This window comes from Pseudonaja textilis, chromosome 2 (assembly GCF_049901715.1).
Source record: "Pseudonaja textilis isolate UNSWEBS1 chromosome 2, rPseTex1.2, whole genome shotgun sequence".
Classification (NCBI taxonomy): Eukaryota; Metazoa; Chordata; class Lepidosauria; order Squamata; family Elapidae; genus Pseudonaja; species Pseudonaja textilis.
This window is the reverse complement of record NC_141991.1, coordinates 99,804,233-99,829,398: the sequence shown is the minus strand read 5'-3', so window position 1 is coordinate 99,829,398 and position 25,166 is coordinate 99,804,233.

Genomic DNA, 25,166 nt, shown 5'->3' with positions numbered 1-25,166 from the left:
GATGGCAGATACCATTCAACGCTTTTGCCTGAGATCCTGCAGCAATTCTAACTGGACTGGAATAGAAAGAAAATAGCTGCTCTGAGGCAGCTTCCTATGAAGCACACGAAAAATAGGAAGCACAGTGGGAAGCCATTGACTGACAGATGCAGGAACCAACTTTCTTAGATCGGGATAGTCCTTTCTTCCCACAGTACTAATGAATAAGACATTATCCTCAGGCAAATTTAGAGACCTGCATCTGCTAGGGACCTATTTTGGCTGCTCAGCTTCACAGAGTTGTTGTCAGCAAGGCCAAATAGGTCAATCTCCAAGTCAGAACACTTCTTCTTCCCCAGTGATCTATCTGAACAGGGATTTGGACTGCTGTGTCTTCTACTTTATGATAGTGATACAATATGGGGGAGAAGGGATAGTCTCTCCTGCTCGTTCATTAATCCAAAAACTTCCTCCAGCAGCATAAATAATGTGATTTAGCAACATTTTTAGCACACCCAGCATTTCTTTCATCACCGTGATTCACTGACACTCTTCATTATAATGGATGTTTCTGAAAAAATGAAGCAGGTTTTTATATGGTGAGCATATTTTCTATTTGAAGTGGTTTTTAATTTGGTAAAAAATATTCAGAGTTTAATTGGGTTTCTTTCTAATAAATGGTTTATCATTATGTTGTTTCTGGGGAAAAAAATCCTTGTTTTCTTTTGCTATGTTTCAAGTGAACAGAAAGTTGAGCCTTTTAACAGATTTTCCACCATGGACAGATGCTGCTATATTCCCAATGGGCAGTTTGTTTAGAGGTCTAAAAGACCCAAGATGATTTTGCATTTTCTGGTAGATGTTAGATACTGTAGATGAAGCATTGTTCTTGATTGGACAATGCAGTGGTCGATACCTCCACCGAAGCTGGATTTCACTTACCTCCCACTCAACCCGCATGCACACAATAACCTGAGGCCAAGTTCTCGGGAAGCAACAAGGAGAAGAAAGGAGCAATCTATGAGGACCCATTTTGATCATCCAAATGATCTGTCTCTAGCCATCCTCTCTCTTCTTAATATCCACTAAAACCCCAAATCTTATTCAAGGAGGTATTAAGTAACTAGTTCAGCTAGGCCGGTTGAATTTATTTTGTTTGGAATTCCATGTATGTAATTGTTACCTTCCAACATTTCTCTTTTCCTAATAAACTCTCCCTTAAAGCTATAGGAAGTTAGCACCCACCCCTCTCCTAGAAAATTGAAAAATTCTAGGAAATATTTAAAAGGCAGAAAATTTCCCCTAAAAAGAGTAGGAATTCAGAAGCAGAAACTCACCTCAGAAGTAGAAGCTCACCCCCACCTTTGTTAATGGGTGGGCCATTAAGGCCTGGGCCAGAATAGTTTACATAACAAAGATCTCCAGGTAAAGCTATAGCAATTGCCCAAAGTCCTTTTCATTACATCATCATCCAGCAAAGCTCAACCAAGCCTGGAACTCAGGACAGCCTACAGAGTTGCCACTGTTATGTCCCTGGAACTTATAGAAGTTCCCACCCAGGTCCGTTCGCGCTGCGGGGGCGGTTGCCCCTCTCATTGGTTGGTTCTCCCCAGCAGCCAGCTATAAAAGCAGGCTGCGGGGTCCAACCAGTCGCGGATCGCTGCGAGCCAGTTCCAGGCTTGGCAAGCACGTTCAGTCCTTTATTATTCTAATAAAGTATTTGTTGCACCCATGCCCTGGTTCAGCCTCTCATTACCCGAACTTAACACTGGCGACGAGGATGGGATGGCGACCAGAGGCACAATGCAACCGCTGAATCACTAGCCGCTGATCCGCAGCCAGAGAGAACGATCAGCAGGCAATAAGAGCAAACGCTGATCCGCAGCTAGAGAGAACGATCAGCAGGCAAACGAGAGCGAACGCTGATCCGCAGCCAGAGAGAGCGGTCAGCAAACAGCGAGAGTGAGAAGCGTCTGTAGCCGCTAGTTAGCCAAGCTACAGGGAAAGTGAAGCGCTGCGAGCCGCAGCCGCTCGTTTCTTTAGGCGCGAAATTCAAACGGCTGTCATTTGAATTTCCGCCCAAGAATACAGCGCGGTGCTGTATTTCGAAGTCACTGACGCCCACGCAGGCGCGAATTTCAAACGCTGCCAACGGCCGTTGCAGCCTAACCTCGTGTTAATCCAGAGAGAGGGAGAGAGTTGTGAAAACCTCCCCAGAGCTGAAATCACTAGCCTGTCTTAGGCACAAAAAACCTTCCTGCTGCTGCCCCAGAGAGATTTTCTCAACAGATTATCCAATGAGATTCTCATCATGAACTCCAACCCAGCTTTCCCATCGTTCAAGCCGGATGAGGAGAAGTGGGAGTCATACAAGAATCGTTTTAACCACTACATCGACGCCATAGGGCTGGCTGATGCAGGGGAGCACCGGAAAAAATCATATTTCCTGATCTACTGTGGAGCCATCGTCTTTGATACTGCCACAGCACTCGTGGCTCCACGTGAGTTAAAAAACGTTCCCTGGACAGAACTGTTAGAAATCCTTACTAACCACTATTCTCCTAGACCCTCACAGATTGCCAGGCGGTTCACCTTCCGAATGAGGAAGCAATCAGACAAAGAGACCATCAACCAGTACATGGCTGCCCTCAGAACTGCAGCTCTCCATTGTGGGTTTGGGACCTACCTGGAGGACATGCTCCTCGACCAGCTAGTCTGCGGAGTCAAGGACCTTCACCTCCAAAGGCGCCTACTCGCTAAGAAGGACCTCAACCTCGCGCAAGCCGTCGAGGAAGCCCTGGCAGCAGAGCTGGCAGCACACTCAGCCACCGAAATCCAAGGGCCTGTTTCCAAGCAAAGTGCAGTTTCAGTCCACTCTGAAGAGGTGGTCATTGAAGAGGACCCCAGCGATGCAGCCGATATCCACCGCCTCGCCCACTCCAGACACCCGCAGGTAGGAGCCAAGCAAGAAAGTGTCAGTCCACCCAAGCACATCACCCTGTGCCTATCCTGTGGTGGATCTCACCTGAGGACCACCTGCAAATTCAAGGGAGCCACCTGCAACATTTGCCACAAAAAGGGGCACATCGCTAGAGTCTGTCAAGCCGCTCACAACTCGGCACAAAGGCACCCTTCCTTTTCACATTCTGGACCCCAAAGGCAAGTATTGAACTGTCGTACTCACCACCATGCTAAGCACGCTTGCCATGCCATTAGTAAAATCTCTCTCTCCATTTTGTTAGAAGGTAGACCTTGTCGCATGGAGGTTGACACGGGGTCAGCGCTCTCAATTATCTCTTGGAGCACCCTCAAGAGACTACAGCCCAATCTATCCAGAAACCGGCTCCAGAAGTGCCAGTTTAGCCTGAAGGACTACCAGGGGAAGGACATTCCTGTAATCGGCAGAGGCAAGTTTCTTGTTAATTTTAAAACTTTCAAAGGCCACCTACCTCTAGTGGTAGTTAACGGAAATCTCCCCACACTCTTGGGGCTTGATTGGTTTCCCCATCTCGGCCTAGGGTTAACAGGAGTCCATGCTGTCTCAATCTCTGACACTGACTCCTTATTCACTGATTACTCAGACGTATTCAGCAATGAACTGGGGTGTTATAACGGTACCCCTATCTCATTCTCAGTCGACCCCCAAGCAGTCCCAATCAGGCTAAAACCTCGTAGAGTCCCATTCGCTATTCGGCCTAAATTAGATGCGGAACTGGATAAATTACTAAAACAAGGGGTCATTGAGCCAACAGATTTCGCCAAATGGGAGACGCCCATTGTCACACCCCTCAAAAAAGACGGTAGCCTGAGAATTTGCTCGGACTACAAAACCACAATTAATAAGTTTTTACAAGTTAGCGCTTACCCAGTGCCCGTCATTCAGCATTTATTGCACACTTTCGAACCGGGCAGCATTTTTGCCAAATTGGACATGTCTCAAGCGTATCAACAGTTCCCTGTTGACAACCAAACAGCGGAACTCCAGACCATTGTCACTCACAGGGGTGCTTTCCGGTGCAAGCGTCTCCAATTTGGCGTAAGTGTTGCCCCAGGCATTTTTCAATCCCTCATGGAGCGGATTTTGCAGGGCCTCCCTGGTGTAGTACCCTACTTCGACGACATCTTAGTCTCAGCCAGGGACAGACCCCAACTCTTCCAGAGAGTTCGAGCAGTGTTAGAGAGGTTCAGACAGCACAGCCTCAAATTAAAAAAAAGAAAAATGTGCCATTGCCACTAGACAGGTGGACTTTCTGGGTTATAAAATTGACGCCTCAGGCATTCACCCCCTGGAGTCCAAGGTTAAGGCAATTCACGAGGCACCCACTCCAACCTCCAAAGCAGAACTGCAGGCCTTCTTGGGGCTATTGAATTTTTACACGTCCTTCCTGCCCCATAAAGCATCTGTGGCGGAACCCCTGCACAGACCTTTGGACAAAAAATCGCCTTGGCATTGGGGACACAAGGAAGACTCCGCTTTTCGCGCCGTCAAATCACTACTCACGTCGGAGGCGGTCCTCATTCAGTTTGACCCCAACCTTCCATTAGTGCTAGCAGCGGACGCATCCCCTTTTGGAATTGGGGCAGTGTTAAGCCACAGGCTCCCCAATGGCTCCGAAGCCCCCATCGCTTTTTTTTCTAGGACGCTCTCTGCAACAGAGCGCAATTATAGCCAAATCGATAAGGAAGCTTTAGCAGCTGTCGCAGCTGTGAAGAAATTCCATGAATTTCTTTTTGGCCACTTTTTCGAGCTGGTCACGGATCATAAGCCTCTCCTGGGTCTACTAGCAGGTGACAAACAGACCCCTCAAGTCCTGTCTCCTAGAATGACGAAGTGGACTCTTTTCCTAGCGGCATACTCGTATAGACTGATACACCGTCCAGGTAAAACATTGTCTCACGCAGACGCCCTCAGCCGCTGCCCCGCTCCACCGGTCCACACTATTTTTGAGGTCACCCAACTAGACCTCCCCATCACTGCCCTAGACATTGCTGCCAAATCCAAGGCAGACAAAACGATCGCCCAGGTACTGGACTGGGTGAGGAGGGGGTGGCCGGGCAGTGATGTTGAAACCAAATTCACGCCTTTTAAGACCCGCCTACAGGAGTTATCCAGTTTGCAGGGATGTTTGCTGTGGGGCACACGAGTGGTCATCCCGACCTCACTGCGTACCCGAGTTTTGGAGGCGCTGCACGAGGGCCACCCTGGCATCGTCAGGATGAAGGCATTAGCGCGAAGCTACGTATGGTGGCTGGGCCTCGACGATGACATCATCAGATGGGTAAGCTCCTGCCATCCCTGCCAGGAATCCCGTCCATCCCCTCCAATTGCCACACCCACTAAGTGGGAAAGCACCAGCACACCTTGGTCCAGGATCCACATTGACCTAGCGGGCCCGATGCACGGCAAAATGTTCCTGGTGGTCGTGGACTCTTACTCTAAATGGATTGACGTAGCACAACTATCCACAACCACCACGCAAGCAGTTACCAAGGTATTAACTCGCCTGTTCGTAATGCACGGGCTACCAGACTCAATTGTTTCCGACAATGGCCCCCAGTTCGCATCGGCCGAGTTCAGTCGCTTCGCTGCCAACCTGGGCATCTGCCACATCTTCACGGCCCCCTTTCATCCTGTCAGTAACGGATTGGCAGAAAGAGCCGTTAGGACCACCAAAGAAGCCCTAGCTAGGTTCAGCAAGGAAGACTGGCACCACAGACTCTCCCGTTTCTTGCTGAGCCAGCACCCAACCCCGTGCACAGTCACTAATAAGTCCCCGGCGGAACTCCTGATGGGTAGACGCCTGCGGACTGTATTGGACAGGCTTCACCCACATTACTGCCCTGACTCTCCCCTCGCTTCCACGTCGGGGGTTAGGCATTTTGTCTTACAGGAACCCGTGTTCGCGAGGAACTTCGCTGGAGACCCTCTGTGGATCCCGGGCGAGATCGTGGCCATCACCGGACCCAGGTCGTATCGAGTCAGACTGGAGGATGGCCGAGTCTGGAGAAGGCACCTGGATCAGCTGCGGAGACGCCAAGGCACTCACGTCAGCAGTGACTCATGGTTGCAGACCGGTGCGAGGCTTCAGCATCAACCCCACATCAGCACCAATCCCGGGGACCAGTTCGCGCCTGCAGCCGAGTCGGGGAGCTCGAACACGAATCGTGACCACCAGATGGCTGACCAGTCCGAACCAGCCAACGGAAGCACATCCCCAGTAACCAGCCCTACGAGTCCCAAACCGGCACTGACCGAGGAACACGTTCGTGACACCCCATCGGTCCAACCTTCCCTTGCAGACTCTGAACTACCAGACAACTCCCCGGAGTTGCGCCGTTCTGGGCGCCAGCACAAGCCACCCGCATACCTTAAAGACTATGCGTGTTCGCATCTGGGGGGAAGGGGTGTTATGTCCCTGGAACTTATAGAAGTTCCCACCCAGGTCCGTTCGCGCTGCGGGGGCGGTTGCCCCCTCTCATTGGTTGGTTCTCCCCAGCAGCCAGCTATAAAAGCAGGCTGCGGGGTCCAACCAGTCGCGGATCGCTGCGAGCCAGTTCCAGGCTTGGCAAGCACGTTCAGTCCTTTATTATTCTAATAAAGTATTTGTTGCACCCATGCCCTGGTTCAGCCTCTCATTACCCGAACTTAACAGCCACTGCATGGCCCCATGGGAGTCTGACAACCAATCAGAATACAAGCTCAAATTCAAATCTCAACAGACAGTATAAAACCAGGCACTTTCAGCCCTCCTCCTTCTTCTTGATCTTCTCTTTTCACCTTGAAGCATGTGATCATCCTTTTCACTTTGGAGCTCCAGGCCATGTGGTCCACCATCAAACCATCTTTCCAAACAGCCTCCATGTTTCCAGTGTCTTTTACCCCACTTGGAACTGAACGCAGAAGGGTAATTCTTCCAACAAAGCTATAGATGCAACTACATTACACAGCTACCTCTTTGGGTTTCAGGGCTGGCACAGGGCTTGTTACATGGTGCCATTCTGGGTTTTGAAAGACTCTTCCTTTCTAGTCTTCCTGGGGCTGGGCTAAAGAAGATTGCTGGATACAAGACAAATCAAGGTTGCAGAGGCTGACTTGGGGCAACCCATTGTAATGAACTTATAGTGCAGAAGTTTGCTAGGGAGAATTACACTCCTCTCAGTTTGCAACATTTATTATTGCCTACATCAGGATAGGTAGCTATAAAGTGGTCAGGGATAGTCCTTAATTTTTGAAGGTGACAGGAAAGCAGTAGAGATTAAGCAATGATGTAAATTGCCTTATTGCACATTTGTTTATTGTTATTCTGCAAAATTTCAGGGATTTTTTTTTTAAAGAATCCCTCCGTTGTATTTATTTCAGGGTTTAGATTTTAATTTCTTGCCGCGACAAGATAAGAAAATGTACACTCTGCTTGTTTTGATAATCATGCTGCAGCTTTTCAGTAATGCAATTAGGGAAACTCAGGGCTGGGAGAAATGGTTTCAAACGCCATAGGTTGCCCGTCCCTGACCACATTGACTGGCCCCAGAGGTTCAAAAATTCAGAAGGGAGATCAAATGCACCTAGAGATGCCCTGAATTAGAACTGTGATTTCTTATTGGCAGAGTATCTGCTTTATGATTGAGCTATAACTCCTCCCTAACATAAGAAAACCATTAAGTAAGATGCATATAGACCAAGGGTGTCAAACTGGATTTCTTTGAGGGCCACATCAGCATTGTAATTTTCCTCTGCCAGGTCGGCAGTGGAGGGGGTGGGGTAGTGTGATGGATGCAGCACTCTGCTGGCCGAAAACGGGCCATGTGGCCTAGTTTTGGCCCTGTTCTGGGTCTGCTTTTCAGCCCATTTTGGTCCTGTTTTGGGCCCATTTGGGGGCCTGGTTTTGGCTGGCAGAGTGCTGCAGGAGGCCATGGAAGGTGAAAATGAGGCATGGGGGGGTCCCACACATGGCTCGTTATAGCTGCCAGAGGCACCACGGGCCGGTCCTTTGATAGTTCCAGGCTGGCCCCATGGGCCAGATTTAAGCACCCCACAAGCCAGATCTGGCCAAGGGCATTGAGTTTGACACTCCTGATATAGACTAAAAATCATCTCATTTCTGTCTGACATTAAAAACCAATGGACTACTGTCAGAGAACAAGCACTTCCCCCCTAAATCCTTCAGAGTTCTCTGAAAGCAGCTATTTGATTAAAGAAGAATCAGCCATCATTAAACAAGAACCAAATTAGATAAAAGAAATATCTGGCAGCATTCTTAATATTTTTAGGAAAATAGCTTTCACTCATTTGTTTCTGCACATAAAGTCTCTCCCCTGAAAACTAGAAATGGTGAGATTCGGCAAGTCACCTTTGATGCTATCCCAGAGCACAGCTGCTCTCATCGGTCTTCATGCCACCAAATCCCATTCTCCATGGCTGCTGAAAATGGAGTCTTAGCATATTTCAAAGGACGTAAGATATTACTTACAATTATTTTAGTGAATCAATTAGTACTGGCTAAATTTTAAGAGGGAGGGAAAAGCATGGAGGACACCTTGGGACTTGCTTCTCTGTCATCAGCAAGGGGAGGGAAGGATATGAGAGTCATTAGTTAGTTTTTCTTACACCCTGGGTCACATCCTGGGGGACGATTGTGGGCTTCTACTTTGCCTTTCAAAATTTAATCCAGCGGGGGGGCGGGCGGGGGGGCATCTGATGCAACAAAAAGACAGGAAAAGCTTCCAAAATTCTTTTATTGCCTATATAGGAACATCCATGGTCCCCACTATGCCCTGCTACTAAATCTTACAAAGAACAGCAAGTAGGTCACTGTGCAGGTAGTATATGTCCAACCTCCAAATATGGTTAAATACTTTATAAGTAAGTCAGCAGGTACTACATGTTTTTCAGTTATATTTCTAAGAGAATCAAAGACCTCGGAGTTCTCATATCGAACGACCTAAGCACCAGAGCTCACTGCAACAACATCGCAAAAAAAGCTTTAAGTGTTGTAAATCTGATCTTACACAGCTTCTCCTCTGATAATACTGATTTGCAAACTAGAGCATACACAATCTTTGCTAGACCAATACTTGAATACAGCTCCGCTATCTGGAATCCACACTGGATATAAGATGTTGATACAATTGAGCAGGTCCAGAAGTATTTTACAAGAAAAGTACTACACTCCTCTGTTCGCAACAGAACACCCAACACCACCAGACTTGAGAGTCTAGGCTTAGACAACCTTGAACTGTGTCGGCTAAGACTGGACTTAAGCATAGTACATAAAATCATATGTTACAATGTCTTACCAGTTAATGAATGTTTCAGCTTTAACTGCAACAACACAAGAACACACAACAGATATAAACTAAATGTAAACCACCCCAAACTCGATTGCAGGAAGTACGATTACAGCAACAGTGGTCAATGTCTGGAACTCACTACCTGATTCTTTTATCACATGCTCAAACGTCCACTCTTTTACCCTCAGCTAACCTCTATCAACCTCACCCCATTCCTAAGAGGTCTGTAAGGGGCGTGCATAAGCGCACAATCGTGCCTACCATCCCTGTCCTATTGTCCCCAATTATTAGTTCCTATTTCATGTTTTAAGCTTATGTTTATTCTTATTTCTATTATATTGTAAGCATTTGACAAAATGTATAAATAAAATAAATAACTAGAATCATCAAGGACAAGAACCATTGCTTGATCAATATATATATCACAATCAACAGAGTATATTTATGTAATGAATGACACATGTACTTAATGAATGACACATGTATAGGAAGGATAGAAAACATAAAAATATGGTGAGGTCTGCATCAGCTTCTGGCATTGGAGGGGACACACTCTTCCTAAATCCTTGCAAGTGCCTTATGTACAAGAGATCATCCAAAGGCCAGAGAAATAACTGAAGTTTTGCTCTGATCCAATAAGTAAACTCACAGCAGAGCTCTGTGGATCAGAGGGATGATTCAGTCAAATCATCTTATTCAAGCTTTCCATATCCCAAAGGAAAAGTTTGGCACACTGAAACTCTTTGTGAGCACTAGTCTTTTCTCCTCAAATTATGAGTAGGAATCGCCAAACATAGCCATACAGCAGACAATCGTAGCCTCACAATTAAAATACCAACCAATCATAAATAATTTCATTTCTTATAGCACCTACAGTACAGGTGAAACTCAAAAAATTAGAATATCGTGCAAAAGTTCATTTATTTCAGGAATGCAACTTAAAAGATGAAACTAATATATGAGATAGACTTATTACATGCAAAGCAAGATAGTTCAAGCCGTGATTTGTCATAATTGTGATGATTATGGCTTACAGCTCATGAAAACCCCAAATCCACAATCTCAGAAAATTAAAATATTGTGAAAAGGTTCAATATTCTAGGCTCAAAGTGCCCCACTCTAATCAGCTAATTAAGCCATAACACCTGCAAAGGGTTCCTGAGCCTTTAAATGGTCTCTCAGCCAGGTTCGGTAGGAATCACAATCATGGGAAAAACTGCTGACCTGACAGTTGTGCAGAAAACCATCATTGACACCCTCCATAAGGAGGGAAAGCCTCAAAAGTTAATTGCAAAAGAAGTTGGATGTTTCCAAAGTGCTGTATCAAAGCACATTAATAGAAAATTATGTGGAAGGGAAGAGCGTGGAAGAAAAAGATGCACAAGCAGCAGGGATGACCGCAGCCTGGAAAGGATTGTCAGGAAAAGGCCATTCAAAAGTGTTGGGGACTTTCACAAGGAGTGGACTGAGGTTGGAGTCAGTGCATCAAGAGCCACCACACATAGACAGATCTTGGAAATGGGCTTCAAATGTCGTATTCCTCTTGTCAAGTTGGTCCTGAACAACAAACAACATCAGAACCATTTTACCTGGGCTAAAGAAAGCCAGAACTGATCTGTTGCTCAGTGGTCCAAAGTCCTCTTTTCTGAGGAGAGCAATTTTTGCACCTCATTTGGAAACCAAGGACCCAGAGTCTGGAGGAAGAATGGAGAGGCACACACTGCAAGATGCTTGAAGTCCAGTTTGAAGTTTCCACAGTCTGTGTTGATTGGGGGAGCCATGTCATCTGCTGGTGTTGGTCCACTGTGTTTCATTAAGTTCAGGGTCAATGCAGCTGTCTACCAGGAGATTTTGGAGCACTTCATGCTTCCTTCCGCAGACGAGCTTTATGGGGATGCTGACTTCATGTTCCAGCAGGACTTGGCACCTGCCCACACTGCCAAAAGCATCAAAACCTGGTTCAATGACTGTGGGATTACTCTGCTTGATTGGCCAGCAAACTCGCCTGACCTGAACCCCATAGAGAATCAATGGGGCATTGCCAAGAGAAAGATAAGAGACATGAGACCGAACAATGCAGAAGAACTGAAGGCTGCTATTGAAGCATCCTGGTCTTCCATAACACCTCAGCAGTGCCACACGCTAATAGCTTCCATGCCACACCGCATTGAGACAGCATTGCTGCAAAAGGGACCCAAACCAAGTACATATGCCTGCTTTTACTTTTCAGAGGTCCGATATTGTTCTATGTACAATCCTTGTTTTATTGATTGCATGTAATATTCTAATTTTCTGAGATTGTGGATTTGGGGTTTTCATGAGCTGTAAGCCATAATCATCACAATTACGACAAATCACAGCTTGAACTATCTTGCTTTGCATGTCATGAATCTATCTCATATATTAGTTTTACCTTTTAAGTTGCATTACTGAAATAAATGAACTTTTGCACAATATTCTAATTTTTCGAGTTTCACCTTTATGTGCTATGAGCAGAGTCAGCACAAAAAACCATGCACTGAAGGAGAGAGGGGGAATATTTTCAAAATTCCAAAGTTATACAACATACTTATTGCATTGTACAGTTATATAGAAAGAGACTAAGAAAAAGGAAATACAATATTTTGAATATTTTTTACAGAATGGTGTTTTAACAGGAAGAGGCACTAAGTAGAATTCTGCCCAAGGATACTTTATATGCCAGCAGCAGCCCTAACTATAAAATACTTGTGCAACCACTATATGATGAGAGAAAATACATACCTAAAAATTCAATTGCTCAAAATCCCCCCTCAAAAAAAAATACACAGGACAAGTACTGTCATAATGATATGCTTCAAATATCACACACTCACATCCATATGCTTCTTTATTGTTGCTTAGCAAGTGCTGAAAGCAATTGCTTCACGCAATTGCCTTTCTCCGTTGTTGTGCTGAAGAGCCACAACCTTGAGTCAGCAGAAAATTATACCAGCATGAAATTGGCCATCCCATTGTTGATCCCCTGCTTTTGCTTCCAGTAATCGTAGTCACCTTGGGTCCCTTCAGAGATTTGATGCAACTTGAGGCCACCTTGGACAGCCTTAGAAGAAAGGGGAATATGCTGCTTGAACATCAGGTAAAGACAACTTAAGTCTATCTCATTCATGGATTGGAGACAAGACAATGGCATGTGGATCTAGCAGTAAAAAAAGATAAGAGAGAGTGTCCGTGCCACAGTTAGATAGAAATCAAGAAATGTTCTAATCTAAGGCAACATCCATTCTGTCTCAAGCACAAACTCATTTCAAATGTTTGAGACAAGATTCAGATATCTATTTCATAGTTTCATTCACCATTCCTTGCATTTTTCAGCTGAGTAAAGATAAGTTTGCTACTAACTTCTACATTTTTTGTCCTGGGCATTACATACGGAATTCACACTGATGTAATTTTAGTTTAATATAGTTGTTTTTAAATATTGAATAACTTGTCAGCTTTTGTGTTCTCCTTTTTAAACTTCAACAAAAGATTCTTTAATTCTTCCTCATTCCACCCATCAAAACGTTATCACCAGCATAATTAGGGTTGTTGATGTTTCTTTCAGTATTTTTAATTTCAGTTGCTGATTCTTATAATGTAGCAACTGTCATGATGAAACTCTGCATATAATTTGCAGTCCTGTTGCTCCCCAGATCGAATCAAGTAATCAATTATTTTCCATATGGTTGATCTATATTCCATTCTGATCGGAATGTCCTGCTCAGCATACACATTTTTCAATAAACAGATGAGGTGGCCTATTATACAAAAGGTTTTAACAGCTATGTACTAGTTGTTATGGTCTGTAATCAAAAGCTTTTGTGTAACCAATAAAGTTAAACCAACCAGATACCTTTTGAGAACTCCACTGTTTTTTCCATTACCTATTATAAGTTGTCAATCAAGTGCTGTTGTTTCTAAATCCAGATTGTATACTTGCGATTTTTCATTCCATGTATGATTGAAGTCTAGATTGCACAAAATTACTTCACTAGCATGTGGCATAAATGATATTGTTCAGTAGTTTGGCCATAGTATATGCCTTTTTTTTTGGTTTTGGAATATAAATTAGTCCTTTCTAATCCCTTAGCCACTATGGAGTTTTTTTGTAGCACTTTAATTGCATCAACCTGTAAGGTTTTAAATAGTCCTGTTAGTATGTCCTCAGCTCATTCAGTTGCATAGTTGATAGATGATAGATAGATAGATAGATAGATAGATAGATAGATAGATAGATAGATAGATGATAGATAGACAGATACTAGCCTTTTATGATTTTGCTTATTATATATAAGTATATTGAAAAAACTTATTCAATATATTATCATTATATCTTCTTTCACCAAAGAATTCTGTGATTTTTTATCATGTTCATCATTATATAAATGTTTTTCTTAATTTCTGTAATCAACTAAATATATATTTTCTCCTTCCTAATCATATTGCCCTCAGTTTCTTTGCCTGGTTTATTTAGTTTCTTCTTGCTCTTTTCTGTTTTGCTGGGCAAATTTTCTTCCCTCTCTGTTCCCTTTGCTTTTCTCCTTTTTCCATCTATTTTCAGTGTATCAGCGGATAGCCATTTCACCTTCTTTTGCTTTTTGCATTTCAGGATATTTTTATTTGCTGCATCTTTAATGGTATCATGAATTTCAGTCAGGAGTTCTTCAGGCACTGTATTTATCAAATCTAATCCATTAAATCTGTTCTTTACCTTCACCGTATAGTCATATTGCTGATGTTGTATCTTCTTGGTCCAATGATTTCGTTTTCTTTAGGTTATTTTTTTGAGGAAAAGTTTGTGATCTGAGCTGCAGTTCATATCCAATCTTATTTTTGCTGACTGAACAGAGCTTCTCCATTTTTCCTTACAGAGTATGTAGTCAATTTTGGTGTTGTCTATCTGATAATACCCATGTGTATGTTTATCTTTGTGGCTGTTGAAATAAGCTGTTCACTATAAACATGGATTTTTTTGGTAGAACTCTATTGGCCTGGCTCTTGCTTGACTTCACACCCCAAGACTATTTTTCCCATTATTCTAGGTGGTATTTTACCTTCAGTCTCTTATGATTAATATGCCATCTTTGGGCATAGATTTGGATCTCTGTATTACTAAACTGACTTACCTGGGATTGGAATTGAGATTATTTTATCTCAATTTTATATCTGGGGCTTGCATCTGAACACTGATTACAGCTAAACTAGTATATTCACCTTTTTCTGACACATCAAAGGTACTCTCAAAGTGTGCAGAGTATGGCTTTTGAGGTTTTTTGCTATTTAGGTCTGACAATTGGGGTGCCTGAGAACAGAGGCTAGAGAAGCAGAGAGGCAGAGAAGGGACGGGAAAAGATGGCTGCAGATTTCATGTCATTCTACTTTTATGACCACTGAAAGATGAATGGAGAGCTCTTTAATTCAGCAATAGAGGAGGCCCCAGGAAAGGAAGGCAGAGCAGTTTCCAAAGACATGTTGACTATTTTTGAGAACTGATCCTGTTCTAGGCTAAAGAATTATGCTGATGGCTGGATACCATAGCATATAGTTCAAATTATAAATGCAGTTTTAAACATCGATCTCCAATGGTCTTTAATCCAAAAGAAAATAAATCCCTCAATGAGACTCAGGGCTGTGGAAAGTAATTAGAATATATTTTTCATGCCCCAAAGTCCTCCGAGTTGTGAGAATTTGTAAAGATGCAGTGTTGACTCAGAATTTGATTTTTGTTGGAAGGAGGCTTTTGTTTACACTTTTGAAAAGACACTAAGACTGAACAGCTTTGTCTTGCTAACAAATGAGCAAAGCCCACCCTATCTCACATCTTCCAGGAGACAGCCAGTATAGTCAGTACTCAGTCTCATATTCTAAGGTGGAAGTCACTTGCTACATGCAAGAACTTAACAAGTATTTCACATTTAGTGGGAAGAATGAAACTACTCTTTCTCTGACTTGTTTCCCAGGTTCAGCACATTTCTCTAACAAGGGTCCCGTATCATGCTACAATTAGCTGACTGTTTAATTCCCATGATCATACAGCCTGCAAATTATCTAAGAAAGGCCCTCTTTGATCAATTGTAAGAAATTGGCCCTATGAAATGCCCTCAGTTTATATCCTATTAACCTGCTCTTGTCCACCCATATCATAAAACTATTCTAATACCAAGGTAATGTGAATAGACCCAACTCATTATGCCTATTCTGTTACTTCAGCAATAGGCAAGACTAACTGGATTATCTGGGTTGTCCTGATCCCTCCATCCTTTGTCATTCGGCTGTCTATGATGGCAGGACATTGTTGAACCAAAAGTAATAAACTGAGATTATGCTAGCTTCTTCTTCTTGCATATAGAGGTGTGTGAAAGCATTTCTCCCTTTCTCAGAACAAAATTTCCAGTTTTTCAAATCTTGCAGAATGGACCTGCCAAGAGGAATGTTTGTGTGTAGTTTAAACATGTTCTGATATTCAGTCATCCCCTCATGAGTTGGCGCAGCATACTCCAGCCACCAATACTTATACTAGATAGCAGATTCCGCATTTAGCCTCCAACACGATCGAGCTGACCCAAGTCACTGGTGTTTCCAAGGCAACGTGGAGGAGGTAGACCTTGCTGAATGGTAATTTTTCAGAAGTCACCTCACAGCGTATGAATTGGACCTGGGTTTCTAATGCTTTTCTTCTGCAACTTGGAACCCTATAAATTATAGATGAAACTGTCCTTGCCATCAGTGAAGTGGGGTCATTGTGACCTCAGAGCTGCTTCTTTCCTCACTTAATCTCCAGTTTCTGCTCTGCTTTAGTCATAACATCCCCTAATGCACACATGCAGTTTCCCACTGTTCTTTAAGCACCATTCCATGAGTCAGCTCACAGTGGTTCCATTTTCACGCTGGAATAATCTATTTATTCCCAACTCTATTTCCCTTACAAGTTTATCTCATAATTTATCAAAATTAAGCATTATTTTAAGTTCAGATACAATGCAAGGAAAGGAAGGAGACAGGCAAAATCAGCTGAGTGCAAACAGGCCTCAGGAACAGGCAAATAACTGCTTCCTGAATTGGGCTAAGATGGCCAATTTGAGGGTGGGAGAATGTTCCAAAAAGTCAAGATAGCATTCATAATTGAAGGCCCACTTTATTTATTTATTTACTTATTTTATTTATTTATTTATTTATTTATCAAAATTATTCATCACCCATCTCCCTCACAGAGGTGCTCTGGGCAGTGTACAATTCAGTCAATACAATAAAACATTAAAACCAAATATTTTAAGTTTAAAAACTTAAAAATGTAAAACAACATTATAAAATTGGGAAGACTAAGAATTGTTAATACAAGGGTGTAGGGGGAGGGTTCTCATGAAGCCAACCATGGATGTGTGGGCCCTTTGTTCCCCATTCAATGCTATACAGCCAACTATTGACCCCTTTGCAAAAGGCCAGAAGGTAGTGGGTTTTCCTCACGTGGGGAAAGATTTTTATGTGTGTCAATGCATGTAAACAAGAGGAAAGGCTTTGGTTACATTGCTGTGGCTGACATCTGAACAATTTTGACACACACAAACCTAATAGAAATTTCTACACTGAATGTGAAGACAAAAAACAAAAGCTCATTTGACACAATTGTTGTACTTCAAACTGCCAGCAGAGGAACTTAATGTCAGAACTGAGTCTCATCTGCAGCAAGAGCCATGGTGGTGAAGTGGTTAGGATGCAGTATTGCAGGCTAACTCACTGCTCATTCCAAGAGTTTGGTCCTAACTGGCTCAAGGTTGACTCAGCCTTCCATCCTTCTGAGGTGGGTAAAATGAGGACCCAGATTACTGGGGGCAATATGCTGACTCTGTAAAAACTGCTTAGAGAGAGCTGTAAAACAGTACAAAGCGGTATATAAGTCTGTGTGCTATTGCTATTGTAAATTTGTCTAGTTCAAGGGTGTCAAGCTCGCATCATCATCATGGCGGCATCACGTGGAATATCGGCACATTTTTCCCCCTTTGCTAAACTGGGTGTGGGCGTGGCCAAGCATGTGACGCATCCAGCCCACGGGCTGTGAGTTTGATAGCCCTGGTCTAGATCCTTAATTCATTTATAATTTTCTTAGATAAAAATATAAGCAAAACCAGTCTTAGTATTTTTCATTTCTTCTAGTTTTTCCACTCCTGTATGCCATTCTCCCTTTGGTCCATGTCAGTCATCAGTTTGGCTCTCTTGCGACAGGTACTTTGAACCAATTACTTATTTTGTGGGAAACAGCTCACAGATATGGTGATTGCCTATTGTGATAGTTAGAGTTATATACTATATAGAGTTATATAGTTAGAGTTATATACCGCTTCACAGTGCTTTACAATCCTCTCTACGCAATTTTACAGAGTCAGCATATTGCCCATAACAATCTGGGAGAACCGGCAAATACCACCTCTGACTGGAGATTTTACAGTATCCTTCCCCTGCCACACCCACCAAGCCACGCCCACAGAACCAGTAGTAAAAAAATTTGAATCCCACCACTGAATATGAGGATTTACAAAATGTCACCAAACACTACAATATTTGAAACAATGTAAGAGATTTGACTCTGGGCAGAAATAGACAAAGGGGTAGGTAGATAGAAACAAATATAATAAAAATATGATAAAATAAATAAACAAATCTAGGAAATGTCCAGGCAATGTTCTATGCTTGCTCCAACTGTCCTCACTACCAGTAAAAACTATGGCTGCCTGTCCTGCCATTCACTTGGACACTTTTCTGCTTTTCATACCTTCATCGTTTTACTCCGTAGTTGATTTGGTCCATCATATTGCAGTGGGGGGAGAGAGAGCACATTTATCAGAAGGAGCTCCTTTGCTTCCTCTATTCCCCATTTTCATGGGAAGACCCAAGGATACCTTCTGGGGTATAGAAAGGAGAAGCCAAGATGCAGCTGACCTCATGTCAAACTCAGGATACATAGCATTGGAGATTGCTGGACTAAAGTATTATAAAGAGAGAAACCACTCTTTCAAAGAACTTTTGTGCATTTTTCAACATTATAACTGCATTGCAAAAGGGGCAGGGCAAATGAAAAAGCAAAGGAAACCATTTCTATCCATGGGGTTGTGATATTTGCATGTTCTTCTGAGTCCTATAGCTCCTACTCTAAATGTGCATGTGTGTGCATGTTCAGCGTAAGTTCCTGGGATGACAGAAGAAATCCAATTTTCTCATATATTTGCATTCTTATGGACTACAGAAATTATTGATAATTACAAATATCTAGTGTTTTTCCACCAGAATTCTATTTTAAAGCCTTGCCAGTGTTTACTAATGGTTAATTGTATTACTCTTAATTATAGAAATTTCACTATCATGAAAGCCAACTTGCTTAGACTATCATTCAAGGTGGTTTTCTAGATTGAGACACACTTTCTTTAATTGGAAATCCATTTGTAGCTAAAACTCAGATCTGACAGGTCCATGAAATAAATAAAACCAGATGCTTTTCAAGAATCAATACCATCAGTTCTCATCTAAACCATTTTGTTCAATTTGGACGGGTAACAAAAGCTTTCTTTACAATCAGAGTGAAATAAGACTTTTTCCCAAAGCAAAGCAAAGCTCAAAATGTTCCACACAGACTTTTGACTTACATAAAGTTCTTCCTCAGATTGGATGTTGCTTGATACATTGCAAGTTTCAAAAAATAAAACAAAATAAACAAAGATAGGGAAGAGGAAACAGAGAGGGCAAACATATCTGGGCTGCTAAAACTCCAGATAACCAATAGATCACAGCGAAGACTTAAAGGTTTCTGAATCTCTTTGCTGTTGTCAGATACTCCTTCAAATTTTTTTGCTGCCCAAGTCTAGAACAGAATTGAGCCACAGCCAAAATTCTAGCCTTTTGCCACTTTTTGGCAACATCATAATAAGTTATATCTTCGACAATGTAGGGCACTATTCTGTTCACATGCAAAGGCTTACAGCATTCCAATGGAAAAAGTCATCCTTCAATGACATTTTAAAAGGGTTATGGAACTGAACCAGAGCATATGAAAATGTAAGCAGATTCCAGACTTTTCTGCTTTGAATAGAGTAATTACTATTAAGCCACCAGATTAAGCTAATATGGAATTCAGCAATACATTGAGTTAAAACAGGACTTTTATATAGAAGGAAACTGTATGTTGTGGTCCGCCGGCAGCTGGTGCAGACGGCAGTGAAATCGGACAGTGGAGAAGAATGGGGACCAGACAGGGAATCTGAAGAGGACTTAGATGAGGGTCTGATGCAGAGAAGGGGGCCAGGACCATCTGGGAGTGGGGTGCTGTCTCCGGAGCCTCCAGAGTCTGTCAGCAGCGAGGCTGAGGACCCAGGGGAGCCTGTTCCCTGTGTGCGTGTGCACAGAGCTGCTAGAAGGTGAGAGCAGCTGAAACAAAAGGGGCGATTCAGGAGTAAAACTGGGGGGTGATTGCCCCTCCCATAAGGTATAAAGGATAAAGATGATGAAACCTTTGCAGGAAGCAAAGTCATTCATTCAGTTCAGATTCATTCTTGAAGCTCTTTGTACTTTAGTTGGTTTTTGCTCTAGTTCATTTGACACTTCTGTTATTGGCAGCACTTCACAGGAAAGAAAGGTAGGTATTTATCTCAAGGGACTGTTTGAGATTCATTACTGACTGGGAATGAAAATAATTCCCAGCATTGAAATAAAACAATACTTGTTTTAAAATAAGCGTGTGCATAATTACGGTCTTGGAAGCCTTGGTCAGAACACCATATAGTGATGGGTTTCAAAATGGTTCGATAGGTGTGGCTTGGTGGGCATGCTTTGCATGCATGCACATACTTTGCAGGCACTTACACACACTTTGCGCATGCTCAGAGGCTTTCATACTCACCTCCTGCACTTCTGCACGCTCTCTGTGTCTTCAACAGCTGGCGCAGATTGCCGCGCAAAGCAGCTGCGCTTCAAAGACAGGAAATAAAGGTCAGTATGGGAGCTCGGGCGGGCAGGTGGGCCCAACAGCAGCTCGTCTGAAAGAATCGGTTCGGTATCAGTTGATCTTTGGAGCTACTGGCTTGGCAGAACCGGGCTAAACCGGTAGCATCCCACCTCTGAAAAGGTACACATAAACAGAATGAGAGACAGAGAGACAACACAGGGAGAAATTCTCACTCATACACACCCAGGTTGACAGCAAATAGTGGCTCTTATGCAAAGTTACATTTTAAAAAGGACATAGATCCTATGGGCCTGCATCAAGCGGAGATGCAAATACAAGGAAACAAATGTCAAAGTCAACATTCGACTCCCTTCTCTCCTTCCTAATGGGCACACTAACGTGACCAAGGAGAAGATGTATTTTCATTGCTACAATGTAATTTTCCCACTCAGCACAATTCGTGGTTGGCTTATTAAAGAGTATTTTTTGTGAGTTGGAGATTTTTTTTTAATGACTGATTTGGAAAACAGATGTGAACTTGAGCTACAGCAAAGCTCATACAGCTTTGATGAGACATGGATCTCAGCAGCCCAAAGCAGCTCCTCTGCTTTCCTATTGTCTAACCAAGGGCGCTTCAAACTTGACAGGTTTAAGACTTGTGGACTTCAACTCCCAGAATTCCTCCTCCAGTCATGTTAGTTCAGGAATTCTGGGACTTGAAGTCCACAAGTATTAAACCTGTCAAGTTTGAAGACCCTTGGTCTAACCACACACCCTATCGGATCTATAATTTGGATTCCTCAACTGGTGTAATTTATTTCATTTAATGCATTTTAAGGCTTCAGACCCTGGAACCCCTACATTCATTTTATCTGCTTCCATATATCCTAGAAACAGATAAAATAAATGCATTACAAAAAGTCATAAAATGGGACAAAACCCACTTAGCAAATATCTTACTTAGCAACATAAATTTTGGGCTGAATTGTGGTCATAACTCAATATATAACAATTTACGGTATATCTATATCAATATCTCAATATCTACATCCTTCCATCCATATCAATATACATCAGTCCTTGACTTATGACCACAATTGAGCCCAACATTTATGTTGCTAAATAAGAAATTTGTTAAGTAAGTTTTGCCCCATTTTATGACTTTTCTTGCCACAGTTGTTAAGTGAATCATTGCAGTTGTTCAATTAGTAACCCAGTTGTTCAGTGAATCTGGCTTCCCCATTGACTTTGCTTGTCAAAGGTGATCATGTGACCCAGGAACACTGCAACTGTCAAAAATATGAATCAGTTGCCAGGCATCCAAATGTAAGTCACATGACCATGGGGATGCTGCAAAAGTCATAAGTCTTAAAAAGGATCCTAAGTCACTTTTTTCAGTACTGCTATAAGTCAAGGACTACTGTTTGAAATTAAACCAGCACTGAAAAAAGTGACTTAGAATCATTTTATACACTGCTCAAAAAAATAAAGGAAACACTTAAACAACACAATGGAACTCCAAGTCAATCACACTTCTGTGAAATCAAATTGTCCACTTAGGTAGCAACATTGATTGACAATCAATTTCACATGCTGTTGTGCAAATGGAATAGACAACAGGTAGAAAGCATAGGCAGTTAACAAGACATCCCCAATAAAGGAGTGGTTCTGCAGGTGGTGACCACAGACCACTTCTCAGTTCCTATGCTTTCTGGCTAATGGTTTGGTCACTTTTGAATGCTGGTGGTAGCATGAGACAGAGTCTACAACCCACACAAGTGGCTCAGGTAGTGCAGCTCATCCAGGATGGCACATCAATATGAGCTGTGGCAAGGTTTGCTGTGTCTGTCAGCGTAGTGTCCAGAACATGGAGGCACTACCAGGAGACAGGCTAGTACATCAGGAGACGTGGAGGAGGCCGTAGGAGGACAACAACCCAGCATCAGGACTGCTAACTCCACCTTTGTGCAAGGAGGGACAGGAGGAGCACTGCCAGAGCCCTGCAAAATGACCTCCAGCGGGCCACAAATGTGCATGTGGCTGCTCAAACGGTCAGAAACAGACTCCCTGAGGGTAGTATGAGGGCCCAACATCCACAGGTGGGAGTTGGGCTTACAGCCCAACACCATGCAGGACATTTGGCATTTGCCAGAGAACACCAAGATAGGCAAATTCACCACTGGCGCCCTGTGCTCTTCACAGATGAAAGCAGGTTCACACTGAGCACATGTGACAGACATGACAGGGTCTGGAGATGCCGTGGAGAACGTTCTGCTGCCTGAAACTTCCTCCAACATGACCAGTTTGGCAGTGGGTCAGTAATGGTGCGGGGTGGCATTTCTTTAGGGGGCCGCACAGCCCTCCATGTGCTCGCCAGAGGTAGCCTGACTGCCATTAGGTACTGAGAAGTGATCCTCAGACCCCTTGTGAGACCATATGCTGGTGCGGTTGGCCCTGGGTTCCTCCTAATGCACGACAATGCTAGACCTCATGTGGCTGGAGTGTGTCAGCCCATTCCCCAGACCTGCATCCAATTGAGCACATCTAGGACATCATGTCTCAGTCCATCCACCAATGCCACGTTGCACCACAGACTGTCCAGGAGTTGGGGGATGCTTTAGTCCAGGTGCGGGAGGAGATCCCCCAAGAGACTATCTGCCACCTCATTAGGAGCATGCCCAGGCGTTGTAGAGAGGTCATACAGGCACGTGGAGGTGACACACACTACTGAGCCTCATTTTGACTTGCTTTAAGGACATTACATCAAAGTTGGATCAGCCTGTAGTGTTTTTTTTTCCACTTTAATTTTGAGGGTAACTTCAAATCCAGACCTCCATGGGTTGCTAAATTTGATTTCCATTGATAATTTTTGTGTGATTTTGTTGTCAGCACATTCAACTATGTAATGAACAAAGTATTTAATAAGAATATTTCATTCATTCAGATCTAGGATGTCTTATTTTTGTGTTCCCTTTCTTTTTTTGAGCAGTGTATATACCTCTATATGTGTATGCATGTATGCATGTAGGTGTGTGTGTGTATGTATACACATACACCCACCCACAAGCTGTTTTCTATGTAGAAAAGTCAAGTTTTTAAAATTCTAAATGCATTCAGACAATGGTCAGTTCTTCAAATGGATACTGACCAAAGTTTTCTAGGATCCTGGAGTCTTATATCCCCAGATGGTAATGCACTACAACCTCCATCATCCCTGGCCTTTGCCCATGTTGGCTGAGATTAATGAGCTAAGAGTGCCAGATTCATTATTTTGAGATGGCCCACTCATTATCTCTTTTGCTTATTATTTAGGAAATGAACTATGCTTTTATTAAGAAGGAATATACCTGAGATGTTGTGACCAATGACAAACACAACTCAAGGTGCCTGAACTACGATGGCTGTTTCGATAAGCAGATCATTACTGTCTGCTGGAGTCATCAAACCTTTCTCCCTGGAGAAATGACTTCATAGGCTGAAGCCTAATTAATGGTAGAGAACAGAGCTGTGGAAGTTGACTTCACTACAACCTTTAGCAGAATGATGTACCTACCTCAGGCTGATGATTTGAAGTTTCATGAAGGGACCAGAGACTCTTTAAAACAGTGATGGTATTTTGATCTTTAAGAGAGGCCCTTGCAGAAATGTCAGTCTCAGGGGCTGGATAATTGGGAAAGCTTCAGGGAGAAGGATGAGGTGCTGCTCTCCTGGTAGAAAAAGTGCTTTTGAGTGATGTCTGAGAGGAATCCTTCAGACCCCATCTCTCCAAGACCTGTGCTTTAGCAGATTTTTAGCTGTTCACTTCTGAACAGTCCTCTGATAGGCAGCTTTTCCCTGACTTTTCCCTGGGGAAGGGAGGAAAGAAGGCCTAAAAAGTCTTTATTCTTTATTCTCTTGTGGGCAGTCTGACATTTTATGTGATACCCATCCTATACAGTGGGAAGGAATTACGAAGGGTTTAGCACAAATCTTTGCCTGGAGCGCTCAGAACCATTAAATGCAGAGCATGACATGAGGTGACTGCTTCTTGTAATAAAGAATGAACGTGCAAGGGCTCTGGCTCTAAGGCTGGGATTTAGCAAACAGAGGGCTGCATCTGCTCGCATCACAGGCCTGCTCGGCTATTATGTTTGAGGGGCAAATATTTCTTGCAAATCGTTTGTCTGCATTGTCTGAAGAGAACACTGTGGAATAATTTGAAGAGGGAAAATGCCAGGAATGTGAAGCCAATGCATTGTATCCAGCTTTGCGTCTCTTCCTCGCCTTTGTGCGGAGTTCCTTACAGAAAGATCTGCTTGGGTTGAACTTAGAGTATGAGAGTGATTATCCAGTCCAAATATAACCTCCCAACAGAATAGGAAATGTTATTCATAGCCTCAGAGGACAAGCATCTGGACTGTTTCTGTGGTGCTGAAGAAAGGTGCAGAGAGATAGAAAGTGTCTCAGAAGGAGGCATTCCCCACAGAGTCATTAAGAATAGAGTTGAACTCCATGAAACCTTGTTTGTAAAAATTAGAATTGTGTAATTTGCCTGCCACACAGGGAGAGCTAATAATTTAAATAACATACAGATAGTCCTCGACTTACAACCATTCATTTAATGATCGTTTGAAGTTACAGCGGCACTGAAAAAGTGACTTGTGACCATTTTTCACACTTACAACCGTAGCAGCATCCCCATGGTCATGTGATCAACATTTGGACTCTTGGCAACTGGTTCATATTTATGGCAGTTGCAGTATCCTAGGTCATATGTTCATCTTTTGTGACCTTCTGACAAGCAAAGTCAGTGGGGAAGCCAGATTCAGGGGTGGGATTCTACCGATTCTGTCTATAGAACAGGGGTCCCCAACCACCAGTTCCCGGACCGGTACCGGTCCATGGATCATTTTTTACTGGGCCGCAAAGCTTGGGCACCGTGAGGGGGAGAGAGGGAGAAAAGAGCGCT